This window comes from Schistocerca piceifrons, chromosome X, assembly GCF_021461385.2.
Source record: "Schistocerca piceifrons isolate TAMUIC-IGC-003096 chromosome X, iqSchPice1.1, whole genome shotgun sequence".
Lineage (NCBI taxonomy): Eukaryota > Metazoa > Arthropoda > Insecta > Orthoptera > Acrididae > Schistocerca > Schistocerca piceifrons.
The window spans coordinates 872,849,449-872,875,016 of record NC_060149.1 but is presented as its reverse complement, the minus strand read 5'-3'; the positions used below and the strand labels follow the sequence as shown (position 1 = coordinate 872,875,016).

The following is a 25,568-nucleotide window of genomic DNA, read 5'->3' as shown; positions in this document are numbered from 1 at the left end:
GGCCCTGGGGCGGTAAGTAAGGATCGAACCCGAGCCCAAACTGTGCAGTCTCGTGCGCTATTATCTACGCCTGATTGGCTAACTTCAATGTAAATTAACTTGGAAACGGCGTATCGTATCAAATTTTTTTTAATAGTTATTTCTCAGCAAAATCTATCCTGCAACGTTCCTGCAAGATTTTCAGACTTTGCCTGAACACCTCATCTATCAATAACAATAAACAATTTCTAATCTTAGTTCGCATATCGACGCTAAAACATATTCCATAAGTTTGCTCTTCCAACTCAGCCTGCGCACGATCTCCACTCCACACTCTCTACCACATTTATTTAGACCTTATTTTTCCTCATAGATATATGTAAATTACATAATAAAAATATTACAGACTAAACGTGTGAAATAAGTTATGAGCAGACATTTGAGTCCAGTAGAGCCTGATGGAAGTGTCACCTTTTGTGAAGTATTAGTTTGTAATCGGAGGTTCTAAATAATGTAGATGACAAAAATTAAGCGACAAACGAACGGAAAATACGGTAAATTCATATTCATTACTATTTTTAAGTTAACGTTTATCCGAGACACCATTCTAGCAGATGAACTTTTGTCTAGTTTTTTTATGAGCAGACGGAAAACTTTAGAAATGTAAGGTAAAATTCCAAATTGTAGTCTTTGTAAATGTAGTTTATCACAGAAGCGCGTCGGACATAGAAAAATAAACACAGAAAAATGATAAACATATATCGACTGGAGATGGTTTATTGTTATTGATTACCCTGAATTAAGAGCTGAAGTCACGGTACGATAGCGGACAAAAAAAAAGTTGACGTTCCAAATCGTTTTAATCACTTCGACTACCATTTTTCGCGGTTATTTATGTCAATATGCTGAAGACGTGAGCATCAGGCATTGTGAAAATCATGCTTTAGTTAATCAATCAGATACTATCTCCACAATAAGGGTCCGACATCACAATATCTCCCAATGAACTTATTGTGTTTGTTATTCAGAATTGAAATTTTGTATGTTAAATGATCTCGTAAACTACTGTGCAAATGTGGTGCTGCAGTTACGAAGGACCTATTACTTGTCAGGTGATTTGTTATAAACAGGAGTATACACTATGCAGATCTTAAGATTCATGTCCTCCTACACGAAATCTGAATAGTCAGAGACCCGCCGTGGTTTCCGATGAACGCATATAACCTTGATACTTGCACCGCCAAGGTGATCTGCTGAGACAATTCACTACCTGCACGTGCACCTGGACAACCGGCCTTGACAGTATATTGGAGAAGAAATACTGTTATTTTTTTTTCATTTGGACGTAATCTGATTTAATTTCAGTGTGCGATAGAAGAAAATTGCTTCCTGTGCAACAGGTACAGATACGTAGCAGTACTGGTGGTTCTGTTTTGCAGATGCTCAATACTGGACATTCTAGTTTTCAGTAATATACTACGGTAGAAGATATAGCAATCTTTCTGGGACATTCCCACAGTGATCAGTCGCTTAAAAATGCCGTTAAGCGCTGCACGATACGACAATGCAATCCGTTATTCTAAGAGGAAGATACACAGCGCGTGACATTCATGATAAACAAGAACTGTGTTGTGGGGCTGGCGTGAAGCAGGGTCATGCTCGAGGTGCAAGCCGGAAATGACCAACATGCCTTTCCTAGGTTGTACTCTTCCTAAAACACCTCAAATTTCGAGGGAAACTTTCAACCTATCACTAACAAAGGAATAACAATGATTTTAAAATGCAGAGGCATAGACGTTCTAATAATGGTCAGTATAATTTATGTGTAAAACTCTGTATTTGTGTAAGATCGATGTTTGAAAGTTTACGAACGCAAGACTACACAAGCCCAATGCCACCGTGTTACAGACAACCCTAACCTGTAGGTAAAAAAAGAGTCCGAAATGATGTATTATTTGACTGTAAACTAAAAATTAACTAGTGTGTTTGCGGTATTTTTACTGGTGGCGGAGGACAGTATAATGAATAACATTACATCAGTATTTACTTCATTTGCAGACTAATAATTATAGCTATTATGTGTAATATTTTTTTAGGTTGGTTAGTACCTCCAAGTACATGTGGCAAGAGCAAGCCATTAATGCTTTTTTTCCCTGGCCATCAGGTCAGGTACTGAAGTTTGGACGCTGGACACAAAACGGTTAGTCTGTACTAACAGCCGTGGTTCACTTAGAGGTACAATTACGACCGCGCAGAAAACATCAAGTAGCAAATCATGTGACGTGTTTGTGGGAAACGCAGAAAAAACAACTAACACACTAAAAAGAGTACGTATAAAGATAACAATGATCACAATATCTGCACTTAAATCCCTAACATCGTACATATTAACGCACGCTACTACAGGGTCACATTACCGAAAACAGAAGCTGCTTCATTTATAGAAATCGAAACAAAAAGTAGTTATGTTGTACGTTCTTCCCTCATTCATCACTGAAGTGCAAATGCAGAGTCTGAACGAAGTGATAAAACACAGCGTAATGGGACATATTGTACACTTGACATAAAATACATGTCAACGTGCTAAATCGTTTTCGGTGCATCCGCACAGCAGCAGTACAGAATAAAAATTCACGTTATCCATTTGCTTTCGACGAACTCTTCCATTCCGTTAGATTTTAATCTATTCGTTGAAATCCACATTCGTATTTCGGTGATGAATAGGGTAAAAACATACGACAACACAACAACGTCTACTTTCGGAAATATGATTGAAAGTATTGCATGCCTCCAATGAAAGCATTCTAGTCCTCGTGCCGAAAAGAAAAATAACGTAAATATGACAAAACCAATGGAATACATGAACGCCATACACAAAAAAGATTAGGAGACGGTTTCCATATTGAAGTGTCGTAACCGAAGCAGGTGAAGTTGTGGATATTCCTGCTTCCTCGCTTAGTGAAATGAACATGAATTGCTCTCATTTCTTTTGTGTGTCATCATTAGGAAGGTATATGGCCTCCTGTTTTCTGCACGGAAGCATGTGTACATCTACAGCGATTTTTCCGTAAATTTAGATTCGATAGTTGTTTAGTGTACTTGTAGAATCGTCTGGATATCTCATTTACTAGGAAGAAAGGAAGACTATGCTTTAACGTCCCATCGAGAACGAGATCATTATAGATGGCTGTCATATACAGAACAATGCAGTAATTAATACTTCGTTACTCTCAAAACATCCGTCAAGTCCAGTCACTGTACATTGATTGCCACCTGATGACCTCCCTCCCTCTCCCTCTCTCTCTCTCTCTCTCTCTCTCTCTCTCTCTCTCTCTCCCTCTCTCTTCCCTCCCACACCCCACCCAACACACACACACGTACGTACGTGCAAACGCGAGCGTGTTTGCACCGCGCAGAGAGAGCCAGGACAATGGGACTTTGTGTTCCAGAATTCTGCCCTTAAACGGTTTTCCATGCAATAGATAAAACTTTCTCCAACAAAAAGTAAAGGTCTTCCGCGAGGAGCAATTGTTCCTTTCCTGTAGGTAAGCTGGAAAGCATTATATTATGAATATTATACATATACTCTGGGTCATGAGTTGAATGGGCGCACCCTCGCGCTCATTACAGATTTTATGTTATTACTAATAACGGGTCTCTCACGACGATGAAGGAAAATATAAGTGAGGTTTGTTGGAGCGGACATTTTCGCAGCACCGATATGAAAGAAGTGCGGTTAATGATACCACAAAACAAAGAAAACAGAAGATAAAAACAAAGTACCATTTTCAGTCTTCAAAGTAGTCCCCTCTGGCCATAGACATCTTTTGAATACGATTACAAAGCTGCACTAAACTTTCTGTGAAAGTTTAATTCTTTATTGACAGTCGCGTTGATGTCGCATTGCGGCTGCTGCACGTTAACTCACGCTACATCTATGGATGTCTGTCGAAATGTAATGTAGAAAGTTGCACACTCCCCTCCCGTCATGGTTGTCTACTCTGACCAGAATCAAACTTATAGCACTGTGATGATAGTTTGCAGGAAAGATCGAAATGCGTTAAATGTTTCTATGAAATCAGTTTCTATTTGCAGTCCTTTATCCTCGGCAGTCACGTTACGTAGCAAAGATCTTTCACTCACATTCTGTTGACTATTTTTGTACTTGTTGACGGTCAGTCCGAGAACGGCACACCAACAGATTCCTTTAAGTCCCGAAAGCGTTTGATGGAGTCATAAAGACTTTTTTGACACGTCGTCTGTTCCGTGCATTTTCACGAACATCGCAAGCGCCTGCAACCTCGTTTTACGCAATTCATAAATATCTACGCTCTTACGGGTTGTCCCGTAGTACTAAGACTTCGCTACGTTCGAGCGACCACAGCAGTCAGAACAGCTCCAACGTGGTGTGAACGACTCGATATGGTACTTCTCGGCACGCCCCTCCACGTACACACCCACGAACTCATTTGTTTCGGATGTTGTCATTTAGATGCTATCTACCCACGTAACATTGTGAACGTATATTTATTAACTATTCAAAAGGAAGATTAACACTGATAATGATGACATATTCTGTTCAGAGACGCCGCAATTGTATGGTTAATTAGATACAAATTAGTGTTACATATCTATTTTTAGATCTGAAGATAATCACTGAATGATAGAAACTCCTTATCATTTGTGACGAATTACAACTGAGGCTGTTTAGATAAATATTTTGAAAATTAACATGTTCATTAATTCTTTCGTCCACCCATTGTGTCCTTACGTTGTCGTGGTGGTGGGGCTTGCGTGGTCAAATGATCCTGAGAGCTAGGCTGGGGGTGGCTTTGCTACTAAAATGGTTCAAATGGCTCTGAGCACTATGGGACTCAACTGCTGTGGTCATAAGTCCCCTAGAACTTAGAACTACTTAAACCTAACTAACCTAAGGACATCACACACAGCCATGCCCGAGGCAGGATTCGAACCTGCGACCGTAGCGGTTCCAGACTGTAGCGCCTTTAACCACTCGGCCACTCCGGCCGGCCTTTGCTACTAGTAGAGTCTCCCATACCAGATAGGTCAAAGGTGATGCTCCAGACTAAATGGGACACCCCAACACCGTAAAAATGATGATTGTTACGAAACACCAAGAAATAAACTCGGACTCGGCACGGAACAATGGAAACGACCCCAGCAAGTCAAAGGTTAATGCCAGCAGATCACGGAACAAACGTAGAGTGAAATGTGGCACTTGGAATGCAAAAACACTATTCTCACATGGAAATGTGAAGGTCGTTAATGAAGAACTGAACAGGTACAGGCTAGGCATAGAGGCACTACAAGAAATGAGATGGCCTGGAGAAGGTTCAAATGGTTCAAATGGCTCTGAGCACTATGGGACTTAACAGCTAAGGTCATCAGTCCCCTAGAACTCAGAACTAATTAAACCTAACTAGCCTAAGGACATCACACACATCCATGCCCGAGGCAGGATTCGAACCTGCGACCGTAGCAGTCCCGTGGTTCCGGACTGCAGCGCCTAGAACCGCAAGACCACCGCGGCCGGCGCCTGGAGAAGGAATGCACAAAGAAAAGTGGTATAGCTACTTCTACAGTGGAAATAAAGAAGGTAAACATCAGTTTGGAGTGGGCTTTGCAGTAGCGAATAGAGTACGGGGAAAGATTATGGACTTCAAGGCTGTTAATGCAAGAATATTCTGGATAAGAATAAAAGGAAAATTCTACTACTTAACTCTGGTTTTATTCCATGCACCTACAGAAGATAAAGATGACAGTGAAAAAGACAGTTTCTACGAAGACCTAGAATCAGTGTATGAAGATGCACCATCATACGTTGTGAAGGTTTTCCTTGGTGAAGCCAATTCTAAAGTAGGAAGAGAAGATATATTGAGGCGTTACGCTGGCCTTCACAGTCTGCATGATTCCTCTAACAACCATGGAATGAGACTAGGCAAACTGACAGCTTCAAAAAACTTAAGAATGATGAGTACCTACTTTCCTCGCAATGACATCCATAAGACAACATGGAAGTCACCTAACCAAGAGACTCAGAACCAAATAGACCACATACTTGTGGATGCCAGACACAGATGTGCTATCCAGAACGTAAAATCTCAAAGAGGTGCAGAAATAGGATCAGAGCATTACCTTGTGGTGGCAACCATACAGGAGAGAATAGAAAGCCGTAACAGTAGGAGAAGAGAAGCAGACCAGAAAATAAATGCACGCCTACTGAAAGAGGACCACATTAATGAAAGATACGCACTTGAAATTGGAAACAAGTTTGCTTCTATAGAAGAATAAGAATAAGATGATATTGAAATGTTTTGGTCGAGAATCAAGACAGGTTTAAAAGATGCTGCAAGTGAGGTGCTGAAAACAATGGGCCGGCCGAAGTGGCCGTGCGGTTAAAGGCGCTGCAGTCTGGAACCGCAAGACCGCTACGGTCGCGGGTTCGAATCCTGCCTCGGGCATGGATGTTTGTGATGTCCTTAGGTTAGTTAGGTTTAACTAGTTCTAAGTTCTAGGGGACTAATGACCTCAGCAGTTGAGTCCCATAGTGCTCAGAGCCATTTTTTGAAACCAATGAAGAAAAGGAGGAAGAGCAGAGGATGGTTTACTGATAGATGTAGAGATGCTGTCACCAAGAGAAAAGCAGCGAAACTGTTATGGCTGACAAACGAACAGGATGAAAGAACAAGGTTGGGATACATAGAAGCAGCTAGAGAAGCAAGAGATGTTCTTCGAAGAGAAAAGCGAGAGTTCATAAATAGCAAAATAAAACTGGCAGAAGTCAGTCAGGTTCTTCAAGAAAGGATACAATCCAAAGGTTGAAGTGATCAGAGGTCAAGAAGGACAGGTAATCACAGATGAAATGGAAGCTATGGAGGAATGGAATAACTACTTCGAAAACCTCCTGAACGTGGATGCTACATGAGTGCTACAACAGAAAATAAAGAAGAAGAATCATATAGAGAAAACAGAGATACTGTAAGTATGAGCTACCAAGCACGGAAGAGGTAAGAGCGACCATAAAATTACTGAAGAGGGCACCAGGAATAGATGGCATACCTGCAGAGATGCTGAAGGAGGGAAGAGCTATTCCACAAGCGAGACTATACCACTTAATCTGCTTAATTTGAAAGAAGGAAAGGATCCCAGATGAATGGAAGGAGTCTGTCATCTGCCCTAAACCAGAGAAAGGAGACCCAACGAGATGTATCAACTATAGAGGAATCACACTACTATGTACAGCTTATAAGATCTTGAGTATTTTGTTACTGAAGCGACTAACACCACATGTCGAGAAAGTACTGGGATTCCAAAAAGCAGGTTTCAGAAAGAGAAAGTCAACTGTAGACCATTTACATACAATACGGCAAGTGCTAGCAAAGAGCTGGGAATTCGGAAAAAATGTTTACTGCACTTTTGTGGACTTCCATAAAGCATATGATAGTGTGAATAGACAAGCAATATGAGAAGAACTTGAAAGAGCTCAAATTCCCAGCAAACTCACAAAACTGACACAGATATGTACCCAGGAGACAGCATTCATGGTGAAAGTAAATGGAAACATATCAAAGAAGTTCAAGGTGAGGACTGCCTCTTCCCTCTCCTGTTTAACCTGGTACTGGAGAGAGCCCTGAGAAAGGTAGCAAGCCTAGAGACAGGAATACAGCTGGGAAGAAGGACCAACATCCTGGCCTATGCGGATGATGTAGTTTTAATAGCAGAGAAAGAACAAGACCTGGTTCAGATTACAAGCACATTAATGGAAGAGGCAATGAGAGCAGGCCTGAAGTTGAATATGGGTAAGACAAAATACCTCGTAGTTAGCAGAGAAAATGGTGAGAGGCCCCTGGAAGTGGAGGATGAAGTCTTTCAAAGGGTAAAAGACTTTAAATATCTTGGAGCTATACTCAATGAAAGGAACGAGATATTCCAGGAAATTGCCACAGGAATACAAGCAGGAAACAGATCAAGGTTTGCCCTGGGAAAGCTGTTAAAGTCCCGGTTTCTATCGAGATCCTCAAAGACCAAGATCTACAAGACAAAAATACAACCTGCAGTCTTGTATGGAACAGAGACCTGGACCATCACCCAAAATATGAAAAGAAAACTCCTGACATTTGAGAAAGCCATCCTCAGGCAGATTTTTGGGCCAGTGAAGGATGGAGATGAATGGAGGAAAAGAAAGAACTATGAATTGCAGGAGCTATACAAGTCGATGGACATCGTGGCAGTGATCAAGGGAAGAAGACTGACGTGGTATGGACACATAATGCGTCGATAAGGCCAGATCATCAGGCAGGTAGTGGAGGAAGATGTTAGAGGCAAAAGACCACGGGAAAGACAACGACTCCGTTGGATTGAGGTCAGAGAGGATATGAGTACGCTGTGCTGTCTGAAGAAGAATACATGGACCGAGGACGCTAGAGGAGGCTGATTGGTGAGGCCAAAGACCAACTGCGGTTTGTGTGGCCAAGGCAGTAAGCAAGTAAGTAAGTATTAATTCTTTCGTAGTTGCATGGTAGAACAACGTTATAATTGTGAACGAAAAATACGAAACTGTGAATGTTCTACAGCATAAATTAATTTTGGTAACTGGTTTTTGGTTTACAATACCACCCACTATCAAAGTGCTACAGGAATCTTAATATTTAATACTAAATGATAAACCACAGCCTAATAGGCCTACTTTCCCTCTGGAAACTCAAATTCCCCTAATTATTTCCACACTGTCTGTTAGATATTATTGCTCAATTTTTTCCTGTATTTTCTATATTTGTATGTACATCTTCCCTGCAGTAAGCGTAATTCTTCATATATCCATACATATTATAAATGTGTATGTATGTATGTAAATATGCATGTTCAACATTTCTTCCTAAACCGCGGTATCGAATTCAACCAGGCTTGGTACCCATATCGCCAACGGCCTTCCCGCAGTGGTAACACCGGTTCCTGTCAGATCAACGAAGTTAAGCACTGTCGGGCTGGGCTAGCACTTGGATGGGTGACCATCCGGTCTGCCGGGCGCTGTTGGCAAGCGGGATGCGCTCAGCCCTTGTGGGGTAAACTGAAGAGCTACTTGATTGAGAAGTAGCGGCTCCGGTCTCGGAAACTGACATACGGCCGGGAGAGCGGTGTGCTGACACATGCCCCTCCATATCTGCATCCAGTGACGCCTATTGGCTGAGGATGACACGGCGGCCGGTCGGTGCCGTTGGGCCTTCATGGCCTGTTCGGGAGAAGTTTAGTTTGGTACCCATATCACTTACTGGAAAGAACCGCTGTGAGAGTAAGAAACACTACCTTTCAAAGGATAGGTGCTTAAAAGAATGCATAGCTCACGACGCACAAGTAGCCAAACAATATTCACCCAGTATTTGAAAATGAGAGCACTTAGGAACTTGCAACCATCCTTACACATTATTTCAAGTCTTTACAACACACTCTGCTGACACCCTCACAAAATAAGGAAAGGAAAAAAAAGTTTATCTCTTACTATAATTTCGCTGTTCATGCAGTAAAACTGTCGCATCAGCCATGATCTTTTAATTTATTACGTCATTACTACTAACTGCACTTGCAACGCCGGCCGGAGTGGCCGAAGGTTCTAGGCGCTACAGTCTGGAACCGCGCGACCGCTACGGTCCCAGGTTCGAATCCTGCCTCGGGCATGGATGTGTGTGATGTCCTTAGGTTAGTTAGGTTTAAGTAGTTCTACGTTCTAGGGGACTGATGACTTTAGAAGTTAAGTCCCATAGTGCTCAGAGCCATTTTTTGCACTTGCAACACATTTTACACAGTGTATTCCCATATACCTCTGAATGTGCTTGGAGAAATATATTGTCACGTAGAAGAAGGTGTAATTAGATGAATGACGAACACTAACTTCACTTAACGAAGCACTTGCACATTCTATGGCGCGGAGTGAACTGCCTCCGGCCAGAACACATACAGTATATATACAGCCACAGAGCATTCCAGTACACTGATTCTTGACATTGGTAGATACTTCTAGAATGTACTCGAACCAAAAATTAAAATGATACAATCCATATGAGCTTCGAACTCACGACCCTCTACGCAACAGCTTTTTTTTTTTTTTTTTTTTTTTTTAATCCCACTTTGTTCGCATTCATTCGTTGCATATGCTTGGGGCGGACGTCGTAAGACATCCGTTTAAGTTCGTTGTTGATCGATTAACTCAGTTTTTTTAATGTTACAGAGGGCAGCTAACCCTCTGACCGAACACGCTGAGCTACCGAGCCGGCGACAGCTTAGTATCATAACCACTACACTACAGTGCTACTCAGTTTCTTCTGTAACATTGCTCTCTGCTTAAGAGAACAGCGTCTCGGTGTTACGTCGTCTTAGTTCGGGAACGATTTATCGGTCCTGCATACTCCGACTCCCGATGACTGATTCTCGCCCTGGCAGTGGTCTTCTTAGAACTTCTTTTGCCGCTACACTCTTCGTTACCGTTCCGCTTGTTGCCTGTCGCTGGAGCTTCGAATTTACCCTGGGTTGCAGGATGCTTATAGAGCTTCGTTCGAAAGACGTGGACCGTATCTCTGATCTTTCGTCGTCTTGTGTCGGGGTCGAAATCATCAGCTTCATAAGAAGCCTTATAAGGTCCAAAGTAGCGCCTGAGGAGCTTCTCAGAGAGACCAACCTTCCGAACAGGAGTGAAGATCCAGATGAGGTCACCAGGCTGGTAGACAACAGAGCGGTGGCTCGCGTCATACCTTCGGCGATCGTTTTCTCGAGCCTGCAGCGTGCAGGGTCGAGCTAACTGCCGAGGTTCCTCAGCTCTGGTTAACACCTGGCCGATGTCGTCGTCGGCCACGTCATCAGGATGTAACGGAAACATAGTGTCCATCGCCGTAGTCACCTCACGCCCATGCACCAGGAAAAATGGTGTAAATCCTGTGGTGTCTTGTTTGGTGGCTTTGTAGGCAAACGTCACTAAAGGTAGCATCTCATGCCGGTTGCTCTGCTCAACATTGACGAACGTTGATAGCATGTCGGCCAAGGTCTTATTAAGGCGTCCAGTAAGCCCATTAGTTTGCGGACAGTAGGCAGTCGTCATGTGATGATTAATGTTGCACCGACGGTTTATCTCTGTCACAAGATTCGATTAAAAACTTTCCCTCGATCCGTAATTAACGACCTTGGGGCACCGTGTTTTCACGGCTTTTGTAATGGCATAGCGTGTCAGATAATTAGTGCAAACAATAATCCATCTATTGCCACTATCTACTGGAAATCGTCCGAGGAGGTCAATCCCAACAGGCTTGAAATGCGTTTCGGCTGGTGGAATTGGTATGAGTCGGCCAGGTATTTTCTGAGGAACTGCCTTTCTCCTCTGGCACTCTGTACAGTGCGACACATAGTGACGGACACTCCTAAATAAGCCTGGCCAGACACATCTCTTGCGGATTCTATCGTATGTCTTAATGAATCCTAAATGTCCGGCATCAGGTGTGTCATGGAATTTCTGTAGAACATCTAAGCGCATGTGTTTAGCAATCACTGGTAGGTACCTCTTTACAAACTGATCAAAGTTTTTCTTGCAAAGTAATCCATTAACTACCTTAAACTGTCCTTCCACAGTCTCTGGCCGGTTTAAGGCAAGCATAATTTGAGATATCTTGGCGTCCTTCTTCTGCTCAGCGGAGAGATGCTGGAGTGCAGCGAGGCAGTCACTACCTTCATCAAAGTCTTTATAGTCTTGCACAGGGTTTCTTGAGAGACAGACGGCATCTTGGTGTTTTCTTCCACTTTTCTACACTATGCTACTGTCATACTCTTGAAGACGTAGTGCCCACTTGGCGAGTCGTCCTTTGGCTACTTAAGACCTGTCAACCAACAAAGTGAATGATGGTCTGTAACAACTTTGAATGACCTTCCATAGAGATACTGTCCAAATTTTCACATGGCCCAGATCACAGCAAGACATTCTCTTTCTGTAGTTGAGTAGTTTCTCTCGGCTTTTGTAAGTGTCCTAGAAGCATAGGGTATAACCTTCTCTTTTCCATCCGAAATTTGCACCAGAACAGCAACTATCCCATACCCACTGGCATCTGTGTGTAGGTCTGTAGGTACTCTCTCATCATACAGACCAAGCACAGGGTTAGTCGTCAGAGCTTTTCGCAGCACATCGAAAGAATCTTATTGAGCACCATTCGAGATAAATTTAGCATCGGCTTTTAACAACTCTTGGAGTGGCCTGGCTTTGATACAAACGTCTTTGATACAACGACGGTAATAAGAACATAATCCGAGGATGCTTCTCACATCTCTAATACATTTAGGAATAGTAAACTCCGTTATAGATCTCACTTTTCCGTGTCTGGCCGCACACCTTCGTTTGACACAAGGTGTCCAAGTATTTTGATTTCTTTCGCTCCAAAGAGACACATTCTTGGATTAAGTTTCAGTCCGCCTTGTTGGAGACACGTAAGAACGGACTACGTCTGTGGCTGCCCAGGATACTGCTCACATTGAGGCTGACCCCTCACCCGTGGTAGAGTGGGAGGTCGTCTCGAGGTGTGGAAGGGGGTGAAAGACATTCCGGAGGGCTGAACGGAAGGCCTCTCCAGTTTGTCTGACGAACCGGTTTCAGGCTCTGTCTCAGGCTGATACTGACCTTCGGCCGGACATGGCTGCTTGCCCTGTTTCAGAGGTTGCCCCTCAGTCTGCAAGATCCGGGCGGTCGCAAAGGGTGGGCTTACAGGTAGTTGGGAGCTCCAACGTCAGGCGCGTAATGGGGCCCCTTAGGGATATGGCAGCAAGAGAGGGGAAGAAAACCAATGTGCACACCGTGTGCATACCGGGGGGAGTCATTCCAGATGTGGAAAGTGTCCTTCCAGATGCCATGAAGGGTACAGGCTGCACCCATCTGCAGATGGACGCTTATGTCGGCACCAATGATGTGTGTCGCTATGGATCAGAGGAAATCCTCTCTTACTTCCGGCGGCTATCTGATTTGGTGAAGACTGCCAGTCTCGCTAGCGGGATGAAAGCAGAGCTCACCATCTGCAGCATCGTCGACAGGACTGACTGCGGACCTTTGGTACAGAGCCGAGTGGAGGGTCTGAATCAGAGGCTGAGACGGTTCTGCGACCGTGTGGGCTGAAGATTCCTCGACTTGCGCCATAGGGTGGTGAGGTTTCGGGTTCCGCTGGATAGGTCAGGAGTCCACTTCACACAGCAGGCGGCTACACGGGTAGCAGGGGTTGTGTGGCGTGGACTGGGCGGTTTTTCAGGTTAGATTGCCTCAGGCAAATACAGAAAGGGCAACAGCTTCAAAGGGTGCGGGGTAAAGTCAGGACATGCGGGGACCAAGCAGCAATCGGTATTGTAATTGTAAACTGTCGAAGCTGCATTGGTAAAGTACCGGAACTTCAAGAACTGATAGAAAGCACCGAAGCTGAAATCGTTATAGGTACGGAAAGCTGGCTGAAGCCAGAGATAAATTCTGATGAAATTTTTACAAAGGCACAGGCGGTGTTTAGAAAGGGTATATTGCATGCAACCGGTGGTGGCGTGTTTGTCGCTGTTAGTAGTAGTTTATCCTGTAGTGAAGAAGAAGTGGATAGTTCCTGTGAATTATTATGGGTGGAGGTTACATTCAACAACCGAACTAGGTAAATAATTGGCTCCTTTTACCGACCTCCCGACTCAGCAGCATTAGTGGCAGAACAACTGAGAGAAAATCTGGAATACATTTCACCTAAATTTCCTCAGCATGTTATAGTCTTGGGTGGAGATTTCAATTTACCAGATATAGATTGCGACACTCAGATGTTTAGGACGGGTGGTAGGGACAGAGCATCGAGTGACATTATACTGAGTGCACTATCCGAAAATTACCTTGAGCAATTAAACAGAGAACCGACTCGTGGAGATAACATCTTGGACCTACTGATAATAAACAGACCCGAACTTTTCGACTCTGTAAGCGCAGAACAGGGAATCAGTGATCATGAGGCCATTGCAGCATCCCTGAATATGAAAGTAAATAGGAATATAAAAAAAGGGAGGAAGGTTTATCTGCTTAGCAAGAGTAGTAGAAGGCAGATTTCAGACTACCTAACAGATCAAAACGAAAAATTCTGTTCCGGCACTGACAATGTTGAGTGTTTATGGAAAAAGTTCAAGGCAGTCGTAAAATGCGTTTTAGACAGGTACGTGCCGAGTAAAACTGTGAGAGATGGGAAAAACCCACCGTGGTTCAACAACAAAGTTAGGAAACTACTGCGAAATCAAAGAGAGCTTCACTGCAAGTTTAAACACAGCCAAAACCTCTCAGACAAACAGAAGCTAAACGATGTCAAAGTTAGCGTAAGGAGGGCTATGCGTGAAGCGTTCAGTGAATTCGGAAGTAAAATTCTATGTATCGACTTGACAGAAAATCCTAGGAAGTTCTGGTCTTACGTTAAATCCGTAAGTCGCTCGAAACATCATATCCAGACACTCCGGAATGATGATGGCATTGAAACAGAGAATGGCACGCGTAAAGCTGAAATACTAAACATCTTTTTTCAAAGCTGTTTCACAAAGGAAGACCGCACTGCAGTTCCTTCTCTAAATCCTCGCATGAACGAAAAAATAGCTGACATCGAAATAAGTGTCCAAGGAACAGAAAAGCAACTGAAATCACTCAACAGAGGAAAGTCCACTGGACCTGATGGGATACCAGTTCAATTCTACACAGAGTACGCGAAAGAGCTTGCCCCCCTTCTAACAGCCGTGTTCCGCAAATCTCTAGAGGAACGGAAGGTTCCAAATGATTGGAAGAGAACACAGGTAGTCCCAGTCTTCAAAAAGGGTCATCGAGCAGATGCCCAAAACTATAGACCTATATCTCTGACGTCGATCTGTTGTAGAATTTTAGAACATGTTTTTTGCTCGCGTATCATGTCGTTTCTGGAAACCCAGAATCTACTCTGTAGGAATCAACATGGATTCCGGAAACAGCGATCTTGTGAGACCCAACTCGCTTTATTTGTTCATGAGACCTAGAAAATATTACATACAGGCTCCCAGGTAGATGCCATTTTCCTTGACTTCCGGAAGGCGTTCGGTACAGTTCCGCACTGTCGCCTGATAAACAAAGTAAGAGCCTACGGAATATCAGACCAGCTGTGTGGCTGGATTGAAGAGTTTTTAGCAAACAGAACACAGCATGTTGTTCTCAATAGAGAGACGTCTACAAACGTTAAAGTAACCTCTGGCGTGCCACAGGGGAGTGTTATGGGACCATTGCTTTTCACAATATATATAAATTACCTAGTAGATAGTGTCGGAAGTTCCATGCGGCTTTTCGCGGATGATGCTGTAGTATACAGAGAAGTAACAGCATTAGAAAATTGCAGCGAAATGCAGGAAGATCTGCAGCGGATAGGCACGTGGTGCAGGGAGTGGCAACTGACCCTTAACATAGACAAATGTAATGTATTGCAAATACATAGAAAGAAGGATCCTTTATTGTATGATTATATGATAGCGGAACAAACACTGGTAGCAGTTACTTCTGTAAAATATCTGGGAGTATGCATGCGGAACGGTTTGAAGTGGAATGATCATATAAAATTAATTGTTGGTAAGGCGGGTACCAGGTTGAGATTCATTGGTAGAGTCCTTAGAAAATGTAGTCCATCAACAAAGGAGGTGGCTTACAAAACACTCGTTCAACCTATACTTGAGTATTGCTCATCAGTGTGGGATCCGTACCAGATCGGGTTGACGGAGGAGATAGAGAAGATCCAAAGAAGAGCGGCGCGTTTCGTCACAGGGTTATCTGGTAAGCGTGATAGCGTTACGGAGATGTTTAGCGAACTCAAGTGGCAGACTCTGCAAGAGAGGCGCTCTGCATCGCGGTGTAGCTTGCTGTCCAGGTTTCGAGAGGGTGCGTTTCTGGATGAGGTATCGAATATATTGCTTCCCCCTACTTATACCTCCCGAGGAGATCACGAATGTGAAATCTGAGAGGTTCGAGCGCGCACAGAGGCTTTCCGGCAGTCGTTCTTCCCGCAAACCATACGCGACTGGAACAGGAAAGGGAGGTAATGACAGTGGCACGTAAAGTGCCCTCCGCCACACACCATTGGGTGGCTTGTGAAGTATGTATGTAGATGTAGATGAAGAACGGCCCTCAGTCTATTTACGTGTTCATCAAATGTCTCTGAGAACACTATAATGTCATCTAAATAACAAAGACACATCGTCCACTTCAGGTGCCTTACAAGATTATCCATCATCCGTTCAAAAGTTGCTGTTGCATTACTCAGACCAAACGGCGTTACCTTAAAACCATACAGGCCCTCAGGGGTGATGAATGCAGTTTTCTCACGATCTGTCTCATCTACTTCGATTTGCCAATATCCCGAGTACCTGTCCATGGTTGAGAAAAACTTAGTCCCCTTCAGACAATCTAGTGTATCGTCAGTTCGTGGAAGAGGGTAAACGTCCTTTTTAGTTATCTCATTAAGCTTCTTGTAATCAACACAAAAGCGCCAACTGCCTTCCTTCTTCCTAATGAGGACCACTGATGACGACCATGGGCTCTGTGAAGGCTGAATGATGTCATTCTTCATCATTTTCTCTGCCTCGGCGCGAGTTGAATTATTCGACGTTCCATTGCAGACACATGGTATGCTCTCTGGCTTATTGGTTCATGGTCTCCAGTGCTAATCCGGAGCTTTGTCTAATTTGTTCTTCACCTGTGGAGTGAAGCATTCAGAGAACTCGTGAAGAATGGCAAGTAGCTTCTTCTGTTATTCTTTAGTGAGATCTGGTGATAGTCGAGCTAGAAGATCTTGTCTCGTAGTGGTAGCGCTAATTTCGCCCACAGACTCGGCATGGGAGGTTTCTATGACGCTCAATTGTTCTGCAATTAACAGCTCATGCATTTGCTACGCACAAGCGTCTTGGAAGGATCTGCACTTCTCGGCGACAGTCAACTATCCACAGTTCACCGAATCCGTTCTTCAACGAGACGACAGAGGCTGGGATGACCAAGTTATTCTTCAGTGGTATGCTTCTCTTACATTCCACTACAAGATCCATGGGTTGATGTATGGCATGACACGTGACAGTTACCTTTCTATTACTGATTGCAGGAATGATCACTTCATCCAGCACACATAGTCTCCACACACTCGGATGCGCATCATCCTGTCCACAGTATCTCATTTCGTCTAGCATAATCTTCGAGCGACCACAATCTATAATTGCCTGAGAAGCTTTCAAAAAGTCCCATCCGAGATTGACGTCATGACTACACTCTTCTAAGACTATGAATTCTAAGGGTTGTGTATGGCCACTAATATCCACACGAATGGTACATCTTCCTGTAGGTTTTACATATTTCCAATTAGCCATCTTCAGCAGAGATGTTTTGCTGTAGACGAATACGGTTTTCTGCAACTGGCGACGGTACTTTTCCGGAAAGACTGAATATGATGCTCCAGAGTCCACAAGAGCTTGGGATGGTCGACCATCCATGAGGATATCGTCGTAGTTTCCTATCATTTTTGTAATGATCGACGGCGGAGGATTTTTCTCTTCGGCGCGCTCACCTCCAAGGAAGGTCGTACCCTTTAGTTTTCCAGGTTCCGGCAGCTAGGTGATCGGCTGGAGCTTCTAAACGGTGATGGAGACCTTGATCGGCGTGTTGGGGAGCGCCCTCTCCAGCGGCTAGCTTGCAGCGATGATGACCTACATCGTCCTGCACCCACATCTTCTTGTTCATCTTCGTCGTCCCGGAGTTGGCGTCGGGTAAGATCGGTCTGCTGTCTTCTGGCGCAGGCGTCATCAAATATCCGCCGCCTTTCTCGACAATAGCGCACCACATGTCCCGGTCGTCCGCAGTGGAAACATACTGATTGGTTATCCTGGGTACTCCAGACGTCGGTCTTCCTTGGTGCCCAAATAGGTTCCTCATGCGGCATTGTAGGAACGTAACTCCGCCTGGGTCTCAACGTTTTCACCGTTTTAAAGGGAAATTAAGGACGAGAGATTGGGTTCAATGTCTGTTCCACTTCCTCGCTTATGACCACTTGAAGCGTCTCGGTTGTTTGCTCGCCGTGCAATCCAAGTGCCTTCTGAACTTCCTCTCTCACTATCTAACGATGAACACTTGTGAAATCAGTTGCTTCTTCCATCACAGACATCGATGCGACGTTTGGAAGCCGTTCAAACTTCTTGCGTGTAATTCATTTTGGATGCATCGTCTCGATATACTAGCACCATTTTATGAAGTCGTCTGCTGTCGAAACCTCCTTCAGAAGTAGAACTTGATACCTGTCCTCAGCAACACCCTGCATGAGGTGCAATCTTATCTTCCACCTTCATTCTAGGATCTACTATTTTACACAGTTCCAAGACGTCTTGAATGTAGGATGCTGTAGTTTCTCCTGGACTCTGTGCCCTGCGCTTTAGTTTATCCTCAGCCTTGCACTTCTGTCGTTGTGTGTCGCCGAAATGCTTGCGCAGGTCCGTCTGGAATACTTCCCAGCTTGTGAACTTCTCCTCGTTGTTCTTATACCATTGCTTGTCAGTGCCCTCCAAGTAGAAAAATACGTTAGCCAAACACACGGTGTCGTCCAGTTTGTTAAATTTCGCTATACGCTCGTATACCTTCAGACACTTGTTTGGATCTTGACCAACGTCACCAGAGAACCCGGAAGAATGTCTCCTGTGGTGGCACACAGTTGCTGTCATCGTAACGTCGTCTTCTTCTTCTTCTGTCCGCGATAGATCGCGATCCGTTGAATATGGCTCGAACTCGGGTTTCTCGCCACGTAAACGGCGGCGGCTCTGTCGTGGCCTGATGGGAGCCACTGTGTCGTCGATAATGTGCGCTATCACAAGTTCCACCCGAATAATGTCACTTAACGAAGGTTTATTCAGTGCGGAGCGAACTGTCTCCTGCCAGAACACATACAGTATATATACAGCTACAGAACATTCCAGTACAATGAGTCTTGACATTTGTGGATATTTCTAGAATGTACTCGAACCTAATACAGAAATTAAAACAGTGCAGGTGGGTTTTGAACTCACGACCCTCCATACAACAGCTTACAAGGGAACCTCCCCATCGCACCCGCCTCAGATTTATTTATAAGTTGGGACAGTGGATAGGCCTTGAAAAACTGAACACAGATCAATCGAGAAAACAGGAAGAATTGTGTGTAACTATGAAAAAAATAAGCAAAATATATAAACTGAGTAGTCCATGAGCAAGATAGGCAACATCAAGGAGAGTGTGAGCTCAGCAGTGCCGTGGCCCCGTGGTTAGCGTAAGCAGCTGCGGAACGAAAGGTCCTTGGTTCAAGTCTTCCCTCGAGTGAAAAGTTTGATTTTTTGTTTTCAGACAATTATTATGTGTCCGTCTGCCAGCCGGCCGCGGTGGTCTAGCGGTTCTAGGCGCTCAGTCCGGAACCGGGCGACTGCTACGGTCGCAGGTTCGAATCCTGCCTCGGGCATGGATGTTTGTGATGTCCTTAGGTTAGTTAGGTTTAAGTAGTTCTAAGTTCTAGGGGACTGATGACCTTAGAAGTTAAGTCCCATAGTGCTCAGAGCCATTTTCTTTTCCGTCCGCCCGTCCGATGCGAGGTAACTGCGCCGTAGTATGGGGACGCTACACCTAAACAAACATCGAAACACACGACTACAGCTCTCCAAAATTCCAGGACATGTTCAGATTTGCTTGGACATATGCAGGATTTGACGGTCTACACACGGAAAAAATTGAAAACGTTAAAAACATATGTTTTGACAGAGCACAGGGAAAACTGTGCGACTGTGAAACCGTTGCATTCATTTGTTGCAGTTTATGTGACAAACTGTTATGTTTTCATCACTTTTTTGGGAGTGATTATCACATCCACAAGAAAACCTAAATCGGGCAAGGTAGAAGAATCTTTCTACCCATTCGCCAAGTGTACAAATTAGGTGGGTCGACAACATATTCCTGTCATTTGACGCACATGCCGTCACCAGTGTCGTATAGAATATATCAGACGTGTTTTCCTGTGGAGGAATCGGTTGACCTATGACCTTGCGATCAAATGTTTTCGGTTTCCATTGGAGAGGCACGCCCTTTCGTCTACCAACCGCACGGTTTTGCGGTGCGGTAGCAAAACACAGACACTAAACTTATTACAGTGAACAGAGACGTCAATGAACGAACGGACAGATCATAACTTTGCGAATATAAAGAATGTAAACTTTTCACTCGAGGGAAGACTTGAACCAAGGACACCGGCCGCGGTGGTCTCGCGGTTCTAGGCGCGCAGTCTGGAACCGCGCGACTGCTACGGTCGCAGGTTCGAATCCTGCCTCGGGCATGGATGTGTGTGATGTCCTTAGGTTAGTTAGGTTTAAGTAGTTCTAAGTTCTAGGGGACTGATGACCTTAGAAGTTAAGTCCCATAGTGCTCAGAGCCATTTGAACCAAGGACCTCTCATTCCGCAGCTGCTCACGCTAACCACGGGACCACGGCGCTGCTTTTTTTTTGTTGATCACATTTTTTCTTCTATATTGTTCGTTGTATTTGTTCGTGGCGGACGTCCGATGACATCTGTTCAGGTTGTTCGTTGATCCGTTCACTCAGTTTTTTATTACAGAGGGTAGCGAAACCCTCTGACCGAACACGCTGACCTACCGTGCCGGCCACCTGAGCGCACACTATCCTTGATGTTGCCTATCACTACTCAGTTTGTATATTTTGCTTATTTTTTTCATAGTTCCACACAACTTCTTCCTGTTTTCTCGATTGATCTGTGTTCAGTTTTTCAAGGCCTATCCACTGTGCCAACTTATAACTAAATCTGAGGGGGGTGCGATGGGGAGGTTCCCTTGTTAGTATCATAACCACTACACCACGGTGCTACTCCTCAGCTTCTTCTGCGCCAATTTCATTGTACGACGCACAGTTCAGGAGATATGATGTCATGAAAATGAGATACATAAGGAATTACCGCGTCTCGCATGACTTTTTAATTTAATACTTCTTTATTACCAACTCTATTCGCAACACATTTCGCAGATTGTATCCACTTATACCACTGGAAGTACCTGGAAAATTATATCACTGTTCAGGAGCAATGAGGTAATAAACGTTGTGCTGCGTGAATACGAAACTACAGAGCGAAATTCGATAGAGATACACGTGAAATATCTGTACAAACATATATGAAATATATTACACGTGTGCGAAATGTGACATATGCGTAGAAGGGTCCAGCTGCGAGTAAAAATCCCCTCCTAAACTCCTAGATCGATGTCAACCAAGCTTGGTACATGTTCCGGCCTAACGGCAAGCGCCGGACGAAGATGAAGAACGCAAGAGCAGAAAGGGCTGTGAGACGTCAGCCAATAGCTCGCTGACTAGTACCGCATCACGACAGGAGCGACCTCTATACGAAGAGAATATAAGCGCCGCTCCTGCCAGCCTCGGGCGGACAGTAGAAGACGGACACTAGCAGGGAGGCCTAAATGAGCAGTGATATTAACGATAGCGAGTGTGAATGCTTACATGGACATTGTATATAGCGAAGGACACTGACTGTTTGCATGTCGCCCATCGCTTGCGACAATTCGTTGTAAATCCAAAGTTAAGTATTGTCAGTCTTCTTTATAGTAATACAAACCATTAATGTGATGTGCTTGAATTGTGGTATAGCTATCTGAGAAAGCAGCATCCTCTGGGCAACCTATAAGAGACGAGTGGGCAGGTCCACACGGTACACAAATTACTTATCATCTGGAAATAAAGACTGTGAAGGTAATAACCAGCAATCTCCTATTGGGATGTGACTGATTACATGGAATGACAAGAATGGGGGGAGGAGAAGGACACAGACAGACAGAAAGAGATGGACAGAGATAGAGAGAGGGGGAAGAAGGAGATGGACTTAGAGGAACTGATGAGCGAATAGTCGGGGTGGAGGAGGTGAACTTAGAGGGGAAGAAGGAGATGGATGGGGGAAACAGCAGATGGTCTGTGGGGGTGGAGCACATGGGCAGAGAAAGGAAAGAGGAAGAGATGGACAGACACAAGGGGGAGGAAGAGATGAACAGAGAGAGGTGGGACGAGGAGATGGACAGAGAGAGTACTGGTGGAGATGGACAGAGAGAGGAGGAGGAGAAGGTGGAGGAGGTGGACAGAGAGGGGGTGAGGAGATGATGGAAAGATAGAGGAGGAGATGGGCTTAGAGATTGTAAGGAGCAGATACCTGGGCGAAGAGGAGGAAATGGGCAGGGGGCAGGAGCTCATTAGGGGAGGAGCAGGTGGGCAGAGAGAGGAAAGAGGAGACGGACAGGATCGAGGGAGAAGAGGAGAGAGGCAAAGAGAGGAGAAGGAAGACATGGACTTTGACAGGGGAGGAAGAGGTGGACTGAGAGCGAAGAAGCAGATGGACATGATGGAGGATGAGATGGGTAGAGAGAGGGGTAGAGGAGATGAAGAGAGAGGGGGGAGGAAGAGATAGATGGGGAGAGGTGGAAGAGGAAATGGACAGAGAAAGAATGAGCAGGAGATGGACCAATAGAAGATTAAAATAAATACATAACACAGCAACACCTGGTACTCAGCTTGGTGCAGTTGTAAATGATATCTTTTACTCAGCTTCTTTATCATCTTCTATATGAATTACCTTCCAAGCTGTTCTCAAATACTCGTTTCTTGATAACTTAAGTGAAATTGTTATAGAGGTTGATTCACAATTCATATTACTGGCTTCTAGGGGTGTAGAGGGGACTTGGTAGATAAAGGTTTGATAAGGAGCCCATGCTCGGAAACGTACCGTTTGTTTATAAAATAAGACTGAAAATCGAATCATTTTGAGATCTCCCGCTTCACGTTACGCATGCGGATAGAAGAGAGCGCTGTCGTCAGTTCTTGTCGTAATTGTGATAGCACAAATATTTTTGTCCGACTACAACAAAGTCTATGAGAAGCTGAAACGATTGTAACTACAAGGGTTGCCTGTGGTGCTCCAAGGATGCGCTGCACCTTCGATTTGAACAGGACACCCTCCGTCACGTATAAAGGCAGCACGGCGACGAGTACTCGAAGCATTGCCCACGTCACAGGGTCTTGTAGAGCACACATTGTCTCCGCCGTGTGCGTACCGTGAAGAGGGAGATTTGAAAGTGATCTTATTTTCAAACTTACATTACATCCAAACGGAGCATTTCCGGACATCGGTTCCTTGTCAAAATTTTATCTACTAAGTCCCATCCGCAACCTGTAGAAACTTGTAATAGAAATTTTGTTGTATTATTGCATGTACATCTTTCTTCTGTTGACTGAAATTCTTTGCTCATGCTGCCATTCTCCACATGTTCCTGACACACACAGAGAGACGCGCGCACCAGCACTCGTGCGCACTCGCACACACGCACGTACACACACGCACACACACACACACACACACACACACACACACACACACACACACACACACACAAACGCACGCATGCGCGCACACGCATACACACAACGTTTTTTTCGACGTTTTCGATGTTCTCTGGTTGGTTCCCTAAAAATATATTTACTCTTTTGCTTTGACCTGTTACTCTGTCGAAGATGACTTTTACTCCCTGTTTGCTCCTCACTCTGCGTGTTACTATCTGTTCAGTGTGCTCACTAGCACTATATCCATTTCGGTAACTACTGTCAGTTATAGCCTGATGATAGCCTTGTAACCGGAAAATCGGTTAAGGAAACTTAATATTGTAGAAAATTTTGCATTTTCATTTATAATTTCATTTTAGAGTGATATCAAGAAATGATGCGTTATACATCTGTAGTCAGTGTTGTTGTGGGTTGGCAGGAGAGCCAACACCGGGTTATTAGAGGAAGCCGAAAGGCGCGCGTTTTAGCTCACGCAGGCTGGCGTGAGGTCTGGAACAGGACAAGGAAATTAGACTTTAGAAAAAACGAACGTAACTGGTGGAATACTTAACTTTAATCCATAAATGGTGAACGTCGCTCTTGATGGTACATTATTCATAATATCAATAGAAACTGGTAATGGCGCCTTGCTAGGTCGTAGCAAATGACGTAGCTGAAGGCTACGCTAACTATCGTCTCGGCAAATGAGAGCGTATTTTGGCAGTGAACCATCGCTAGCAAAGTCGGTTGTACAACAGGGGCGAGTGCTAGGAAGTCTCTCTAGACCTGCCGTGTGGCGGCGCTCGGTCTGCAATCACTGATAGTGGCGACACGCGGGTCCGACGTATACTAACGGACCGCGGCCGATTTAAAGGCTACCACCTAGCAAGTGTGGTGTCTGGCGGTGACACCACAAGTGCTATGTCGAACCAAGAAGAATTGTGGAATATCCCAGGGCGTCCACTGAAATTCGTTTTAAACAGAAAGGAGAAACACGGTTTAATTTAAAACATCTACAATGTGAGATACAGCTGGTAGTTTCGTTTATTACAAATTACAGATTTATGAATGTTTGCGCGGGATAATGACAGTATTTGTACAGTGTACATTTTGTTTTTTGAGTGTTCGCGTTTGGAACCTACGGTGCACACAGTTAAGAGGCAACGCTTCCGACGTTTATAAAGTTGGGAAATTATGTCATCGATTCGTATCGCGGAGAAGAACAGACAGTTTCGGCTAGCCTGAAAGAGATAAAGCGTAAATGGCAGTATTTCAAAATGAATTACTCGGAATTTGTCGCTCATTATCTTTGAGTGACTCAGGCGTGGCCTTTAATCCTTGTTAACTAAGCACGCGTGCTGTTGGCTGGCCTGAGCAATATGGACGCACGCTTCGCCACTGGGTCCGCACTAGCTTGTGGGCGCGGCGCTCACCCCGGAAACACACCGACCTCCTGCAGCCGCTATGCGAACACACTGCGCAAATGCTCAAATGCTTATCGCTGGAGAAAATCTATCGTTCTGTAAGATCTGACCGAGAAATATTTATGAACGCAAAGAAGGCTTTAAAATTCTCAGAACGTCGTACACCCTCATGCAATAAGATACTAGGGAGACGTTTTGATTTTATCACTGAAGACAGGGACACAGTCTAAGGGGGGATGTCTCACTGATGGCCAGTTTCTGAGATGAAATTATCTTAAATTCCATTAGCTACCTCTCGAGATGGTCCACCTTGGCTATTAGGAAATGTGACTGCCAAAGTCAAGCTAGCACTCTATTCGAAAAACAAAGGCAAGTAAATGTTAACTTTAGAAATGCTGCTCTCATTATCTGGGTGCCTTTGTAACTAGTGATATTAATATAAAAAATGTACCTTTAGAAAGACACAAGGAGGAGGGCCTGTTATGGGAATTTACAAGTGTTTAAGAATTCTCTAATCAGAAGAACAACAAATTTAAGAGTATACAATTCCCTTATACGACCAGTTGTTATTTATGGGTCAGAAATGTGGACAATAGCAGAAGGGGATAGAGACAAACTAATGGCATTTCATGGAAAAACCCTGCGAAAAATCTACGGGTCTGTGAGAGTGGCAGAGGGCTGGAGAATAAATTATAACCACTAACGTTTATTAACTCTAAGAGAATACGCTGGTC

General features: G+C 44.3%; 1 protein-coding gene and 1 pseudogene across 2 annotated transcripts in view; one reads left to right on the top strand and one right to left on the bottom strand.

The window, feature by feature from the left end:
* LOC124721571 (polypeptide N-acetylgalactosaminyltransferase 16-like) overlaps positions 1-25,568 on the bottom strand; it is a 555,752-nt gene that overhangs the window by 378,828 nt on the left and 151,356 nt on the right. The window lies entirely within an intron of this gene.
* LOC124724018 lies at positions 8,919-9,036 on the top strand (annotated as a pseudogene).